This window comes from Gossypium hirsutum, chromosome D04 (assembly GCF_007990345.1).
Source record: "Gossypium hirsutum isolate 1008001.06 chromosome D04, Gossypium_hirsutum_v2.1, whole genome shotgun sequence".
Taxonomy (NCBI): Eukaryota; Viridiplantae; Streptophyta; class Magnoliopsida; order Malvales; family Malvaceae; genus Gossypium; species Gossypium hirsutum.
In genome coordinates, this window is record NC_053440.1 from 32763539 (window position 1) to 32771388 (window position 7850).

Sequence of the window (7850 nt, forward strand, 5' to 3'; positions counted from 1 at the left end):
ATTTGAAAAACTAAAACTTAATTAAGTAATTAACTAAGGAAAAATTAAAAGTGAAAATTTCAATGCACGATCTCAAAAAAGAGTGTTTAAATCAAGATGACATAAATGTGTTGGATCAATCACATTCTGTAACTTAGAATTACCAAAATCATGCTCATGTTGTTACGAATAATTTCATGGCAACTCGATAACTTTTTAACTAGTGCACATACATACTTATGAAATTAACCAATCTCTTGAACATTTTCCAATGCCAATTCTGCCATTTGATTAAAATCATCTTTTGAAATAGTGCATTGGAACTTTTATTTTTATTTTATTTTACTTAATTAAATTTTAGTTTTTAATCACTTCCTCAAAATCAAAATATTTTTCTTCACCAAAGTGTTTTTAATTGCATTCATAAATAATTCTTTTCATAGTCCCTGCGGGTACGATAACTCGACATTTACTTGTCACGTTATTACTTGTTGTAATTGTGTACAGTTGTATATTTCCATCATTCCAAGTTTTTGGCACCGTTGCCGGGGACTATTGTAAAAGACATTATTTGTGAAATTATTAATTTTGCATTTTGGTATATTTTTATTTGTTAAATTTTAATTCCATTTTTATGTGTGTTTGTTTTAGGTGTTTATGTGTATTGATCAAATTATTGACTTACTTCCCGTAGACCCTGAAATTGAAAGGACTTTCAGACAAAAAGAGAAGAAAAGCGAACCAAAGAAGGACCGAAAAGCTGAATTTCGAAAATAAAAACCAAAATCCAAGAGGAACATTCGCTTATAATACTCACAATCCGATCATTGTTGTCGATGATAGAAATTGTGCCATTCGATAATACGCCATTCATCTATTCAACGAGCTCAATTCAAGTATTAGGAGACCCGAAATCGAGGCACAACAATTCAAGCTGAAGTTGGTCATGTTCCAAATGTTGCAAAATATGGGTCAATTTAGTGGGATTCCTACTAAAGATCCACATCTTCATCTTCGGCTATTCATGGAGGTGAGTGACTCATTGAAACTAGTCGGAGTGACCTAGGACGCCTTGAGACTGAGATTATTTCCATACTCCTTAAGAGATAGAGCATGGGCCTGGTTGAAGTCCCTATCGTCAAGTTCCATAACTGCATGGCAAGAGTTGGTTGAACATTTCTTAATGAAATACTTTCCTCCATCTCTGTTTGCCAAGATCCAAAATGAAATGACTTCATTTCAGGAACTTGACGAAGAATATTTATATGAGGCATGAGAGTGGTTCAAGGAGTTATTACGAAAGTACCCACATCATGGCATTCCTTATTGCATTCAAATAGAGACTTTATATATTGGTCTTGATATTCATTCTAGAATGATGGTGGATGCTTCACAAATGGAGCCCTTATTTCTAAGCCTTATACTGATGGTTACGAGATTATTGAAAGAATTACCAGCAATAATTATTACTAGCCAACCAATCGAGCAACCTTAGAAAGACGAGTAGCAGGAGTACATGAAACGGACACGTTTGCTTCTTTGGCAGCCTAGGTATCCTCTATGTCTTCTATGCTTAAGAACATAATTGTTAATGGTTTCGATGGTAATCTGTCAGGTCAGCAGTCAAAACAGTTCAAGAATATTTCTTATGAATATTGTGGAGATGACCATTTCTTTGAAAATGGCCCATCGAATTAAGAGTAAAATTATTACATGGGAAATCCGAATTAGAATGGTCCACAATCAAAATTTTACAACTCTTCATGGCAGAATCATTCAATTTCTTCATGGAGTGATCACTAGGCGGACCATAGTGACTCTGTTATGCCATTTCGACCAAATCATTCGTCGGAATGTTCTCAACAAGTGCAACAACCCCCACTAATTGAATCTTCAAGTGATCTTGAGAATCTGTTGAAGGTATACATAGCGAAGAATGATACCACTTCAAGAAATCTAGAGAATCAAATGGGTCAGCTAACCAATGAACTTCGAAATAAACCCCAAAGAGTGTTGCCTAGTGATACTAAAAATCTAAGAATTTTGGGCAAAGAACATTGCAAAGTGGTCACTTTGCCAAGTGGAAAAACATTAGAGCCCAAGGTGGTTGAGGTTTAAGATGAGCTTGTTGTAGCTCAAGACAAAGAGGAATTTCAACTGAGTGTTGAAACTCCTGTTTCACAGAAGTCAGAGTTGATGATCCTTGATGAGGTAAACTCTAAACCAATTTGTTCTGATTATCTAACACCCTTGTTGGATGCAGAAAAATTTCTATAGAAGAGTTGTCTGGTTAAAGCTAAGATTCCACCACTACCATATCCTTAACTATTCTAGAAGTAGAAAAAGGATACTCAATTGAAAGAAATCTTTGATGACGAGGTGACTTTTAATGACTTTGATGTTGCTAAATCCCTAGGTATAGTTGAAGACTGCTTCGCTATTTTTAAGATGGAATCGCTGGCTTCTACAGAATTGGAGCTAATTCTTTAAACGATCTATTAGAACATATTCTACTAGAGGATTCGCCAAGTGATGATGAAGACAAGGAATGTTTGTCTTGGTTAGAAGCTAATTTGAAGGAATTCACTCAAGAAGTTCCACTTGAATCATTAGAGTTATCATATCAGGAGTATACGCAACCAAAGTCGTTGTTGAAGAGCCAGCTGAATTGGAACTGAAGATTTTGTCTCCTCATCTAAAATATGACTATTTGGGTCTATCTTCGACTTTACCTGTCATTATTTCACTTGAGTTCACTAAAGATCAGTTGAGTTCAATAAGAACAAGCGGAGCAAACTAGTCAAACTTTGGATAAACACGTGATTTGATTCTAGTTTCCTATCCTTTAACTTTTATTGTTGTTGTTATGAACATGTCTATGAATATTTGTTATATTTTTATTTTAAATTTAATTAACATGACTTAAATTTCATTCGTGTTAGGTTGATTGCATTTCTTCCACTTAAGTTATTAAAATTATGTTTGTGTTGTTATACGTCTTGGTAAACTGTTTGATTAAGTAAAACCATGATTAAGTTATTCTTGCATTACAATTGTAAGGTAACTAATGAATTAATTATTAATCGTGTTGAAATTTTAATTAATTGACACAATACTTAATTAGTGCATGTTTAATCTTCTAAGGTAGCTGAGGGTTAAATTAGCAATAGTATTAAATGGTACATTAGCCTTGTATAACTTACAAGATTATTGTGATTAAACTATTTCAATGTTGGTATATATTGTTACCTCACTTAATCCTTTACTTGCTTATTTAAATTGATTAATTGTTTGAATTGGCTGGTGAAACCTTCAAGAGATTAGTTAATTTAGTAAGTCTGTATGTGCTATAGTTAACAAGTTACCAAGTTGTTGTGAATTTATTCGTAACAACATGAACATCGTTTTAGTAACATTAAGTTAAAATGTAATTAATCTAACACAATTATGCCATCTTGATTAAAATCATCTTTTGAAATTGTGCATTGCAACTTTTATTTTTATTTTATTTTATTTAGTTAAATTTTAGTTTTTAATCACTTCCTCAAAATCAAAATATTTTTCTTCACCAAAGTGATTTTAATTGCATTCATAAATAATTCTTTTCATAGTCCCTGTGGGTACGATAACTCGACATTTACTTGTCACTCTATTACTTGTTACGATTATGTACACTTGCACATTTCCATCATTCCACTCATTTTGTTGATCTAGGTATGTATGAACACTTAAATGTTGCTAAAAAAAGGTGGATGGCGGCTCTTTTCCAGGAGGGGAAATCGACAAGGAAATGTACAAGGGAAATGGAAAACAAAGGATGGAAGAGAGGAAAGAAGGGATGTGTGGGAAATGAAGGTGTATTGAATGAGGTAAAAAAAAGGGGTATTTATAGGTGGGAGTGGCTGCTAAAAATATCAAATAATTAGCAGCCATACACTCTTCCTCGGCTGGCCTCAAAAGGAGCAATTTTGAATTATTCAAACTTAGGTATATTTAGCTCGGGACAAATATTCAAAGGCCAAAAAAGTGGAAGCGTTTGAATGGAGTTTAAAGAAACTTTGAGGACTATTTTGAAAGTATAAAGATAAGCAAAATTAGCAGATTGGATCAGCTATAGGGACAGTTTTGGGTTGCCAATTTGCTTGGTAGATCAGTCTTCTCTACTTAGCATACTGGGCTACTTTCTCCTTAAGGATTTTTATTAATATTTAACACAATTAACTTTGGATAAAAATTAAATGTAAAGTACATAAAATAATCATCATTTGGATCGTCTATTGCTGGAAAAATTAATTAGCCTCTTTCTTGCTCCATTTGATGAAAAGAATCACCCGAACAGTTCAAGCATTCTAAAGTGTCTGTCGAGTCAATTTTTACCCTTGGTGCAAAACTGTCGAAAATAAGAAAAATTTGTGTCAATTTATTATAGAAATAATTAAAATTCAATATGTTAATATTTTAAGTGCAAATTAATTATCTTATAATTAAAGTATGGATTTCGACTAAATTTACTACAAAATTGCATGAATTAGAGCTCAAAAGGTGATGAAAAGTCTATATTTTTGTCTTTCTACAATCATTAAAGTCCGCCGGGATAGTAAACACGGGGTAGTCGCTGAAATAGTAAACACGGTGAAGCCATCGAAAGGTGAAAACATGGGGAACCACATTTGGACAATTTGCGGATAGGGAGAGAATTCACCTAGGGAGACAGTGAGTGACGTTAGGTGTAAGTTTAAACCCATTTAAGGGAGAAGAGGGAGAGACTCCTTAGGTTAGGGTGTTTACATAATGCACGATGAGACGGTTCCGAAAGGGAAGCTGTGGACCCCACATGGTTAAGCTGACCTGTAACAAGTTGTAACAGAATGTAGTAAAAAAATTGTCAATCAACATAGAGTCAGTCTAGAAGGCTGAGTAGGCTGATAAGAACTTTGTGAGAGGAAAGGATTGTTCAAGGCTGAATGGCCAGTAAAGTTTGACGGAAGGTAATAGAAAAACTAGGGTCTTTTAGAACCATGAGATAATAGTAATGATCTTATTGTTCTACTTTAGGGCAAAATGCCACGTGTGCTGAAACATTTTAATGGACTTACTAAAAAGACGAGTGCCATAGGCGCATGATAACTTTTAAAAAGAGTTATATTTCATGCATTTAGAGCTAGCTAAATGTTTGTACTTAGGTACACTTAATGACATTTTATTAGTATTTTTATCATTTGTATTAGGAGCTTGGACTGTGTTTACATGTTAGATACTTTTAATTACATGTGGAAGGGTTGTGTTTGGTGGTTTGGCACCGTGCAGGCTGGGAGAAAGAAATAAAAGAGTAAAGGTTTTCCCAGGAAAATGGTTGGACAGTGTGCCACCTTGAATGCTGCGACAATTCAGGAGGATGACTAAGTCAACATTCAGTGCATACAAGTCTTAGCCCAACTCTACTTGTACCAGAAAAATCTACCTAAAAAAGAGGAGAGGATATCGTGGGCTATTGGATTTACCCTAGGATGAATTGCTTAGAAAAAAAGCCAAAGGAGGAAGCCCTAAAGGAAAGAGGGAAGAGATCCGAAGGCAACAATAGAGGGTAGTGGCTGAGTAGAGATGGGAAAGAGGACACTATGTTGTTGGATTACAGATTAATTTGGCAACAGCCTTCTTCCTAAGTTCTTAATTTATTTCTTAATCTGGTCTTTCTTGATTTAGTTTGATCAAAATGATGTTGGATGTTATTACGAACTTGAATTTTAATCACCAATCCATGTGCTAAATCTCATAGGGTTGGGATTACATGATGAAAGTTTTATTTTCAATAATTTTTGAAGCATATATTTTATTTAATTTACCATTTCATTCAATTTTTTTATCTTCTAAATGTATGCGTCTATTCTCTAGACATAGATGAATTTGCACCATGCCTATAAATTGAATCAAATTATAAAAAAGTTGGATTAGTTGGACAAAAAATGAATGATACAAGTGAGTATTCGACCAAATACTAACAACACACTCTACATATAGAGCAACATTTGTATAGAATGAAGACAAAACAGTGTAGGGTACCATGATAAGGCTTATAGACCCAGACCAGGTAACTTGAGACATTGCTCTTGAAAGAAGCATTTCACTTTAGGTCTCTTATGAGCAGTAGATTAAGTACAATTAGTTGAGGCATTACTGAAAGTAAGGGTCGATTCTTAGTAGTCCCAACCTTCTAAACCAACATTGTAGACCTTCAATCCGTTGCCGCAACATCTTTGCCATATCATTCTTAGTTATTTATTTGTTCACTCGATTATTCTCGTAATTGCTATTGCATTTTTATTCTTGCTTTACCTTAGCATTTTCCAATATTAGTTAGTATACATTTCTCACTTATCCTTATTGTTTTGATTTATCATTGCGTACTTAACTCAGTTTTTCCATAACATTAATCATTATCATAACTTGACCATTTCTATACCTAATCTGATCCCTATGGAGACGACCTCACTCATCACTTTATTACTTGATTCGACATGTATACTTGCACAATTCGCATATCATATTCACATGTGACAAGTTTTTGGCGTCGTTGCCAAGTATTTGTAATTTGGTGTAATTTGGTTTGGTTATTTTACTTAATTCCTTTAGTTTTATTGAACTTAGTTATATTTAATTTCTACAGGTTTTCCATCCGTGCATGAGAAGAGGCATTCCTGTCAACAAAGGATATCCTTTTGACCTAGAGATCAAAAGAACTTTACAAAGAAAGTGAAAAGAACTTTGAAAAATGGCTAGGAATGGGAATGATTCTGGTCTCAATGATAATCCGAAAGGTTAAGAAGCTAATCCCCCTATTTGTAGGGTGATGCCTAGTATGAATGATAATTTGAATGGTCAGGGTGCTAATCCTCATGTTCGTAGGGTTGATAGATGACTGAGATAGACCAATTCGAGAGTATGTTGTGCTAATTTTGGATGACTTGAATCTAGGGATAGTCAGACGACAATTACAGGCACAACAATTTGAGCTGAAACTGATAATGTTTCAGATGTTACAAATAGTAGAACAATTTGGTAGACTGCCCACTGAAGATCCAAGACTGCATTTATGACTTTTTCTAGAGGTTTGTAACTCGTTTAGGAAGTAGGGTTTGCTTAAAGACGCTCTGCGACTTAAACTGTTTCCATATTCTTTAAGAGATCGAGTGAGAGCATCGCTGCATGCTTTGCCATCAGGAATAGTAATATCATGGAATAACCTTTGCCGGAGGTTTTTGCTACAATATAATCCCCCAAATATGAATGCTAAGCTTAGAAATTAAATCATATCTTTTCAGTAATTTGAGGATGAAACACTATAGGAAGCTTGGGAACGATTCAAAGATTTAATTCAAAAATGTCCAATGCATGGATTCCAACACTAGACTCATATGAAGATCTTCTATAATAGGCTGGATGCGCTTATGAGGATGGTAGTTGATGCTTTGGCCAATGATACTTTTTTGGATAAATCTTATAATGAAGGGTATGAAATTTTGGAAAATATTACCCACAATGATTATCAATATCCTACCATAAGAGTTGGGACAGGCAAGAGAGCTGCTGGTACTATGAAGCTGAATGCAATCACTTCATTGACAACCCAAGTATCTTATTTGGCTAATATGATTAAAATAATGAAAAAGCCTACTGTAGTCCAGGAATTAAAATCAGTCGAACTATCATGTCTTTATTGTGGTGAAGACCATGTGTTTGATTAATGCCCATCAAATCCAGCATCTGTGTGCTACATGGGTAATTTCAATTGGAACAATAACCCCTATTCCAACACATATAATCTTTGGTGGAACAAACATCCAAATTTTAGTTGCAATAATCAAGGTATGAGG

The 7850-nt window shown here is 34.3% G+C and overlaps 2 non-coding genes across 2 annotated transcripts; both read right to left on the reverse strand.

Moving 5' to 3' along the window:
- Positions 1–1192: 1192 nt before the first annotated feature.
- LOC121216460 (small nucleolar RNA R71) lies at positions 1193–1299 on the reverse strand. The gene has a single exon (XR_005912642.1). It is a non-coding gene; the product is annotated as a small nucleolar RNA R71 (small nucleolar RNA).
- A 5969-nt stretch (positions 1300–7268) lies between these two features.
- Positions 7269–7375, reverse strand: LOC121216494 (small nucleolar RNA R71). The gene has a single exon (XR_005912675.1). It is a non-coding gene; the product is annotated as a small nucleolar RNA R71 (small nucleolar RNA).
- Positions 7376–7850: the final 475 nt, after the last annotated feature.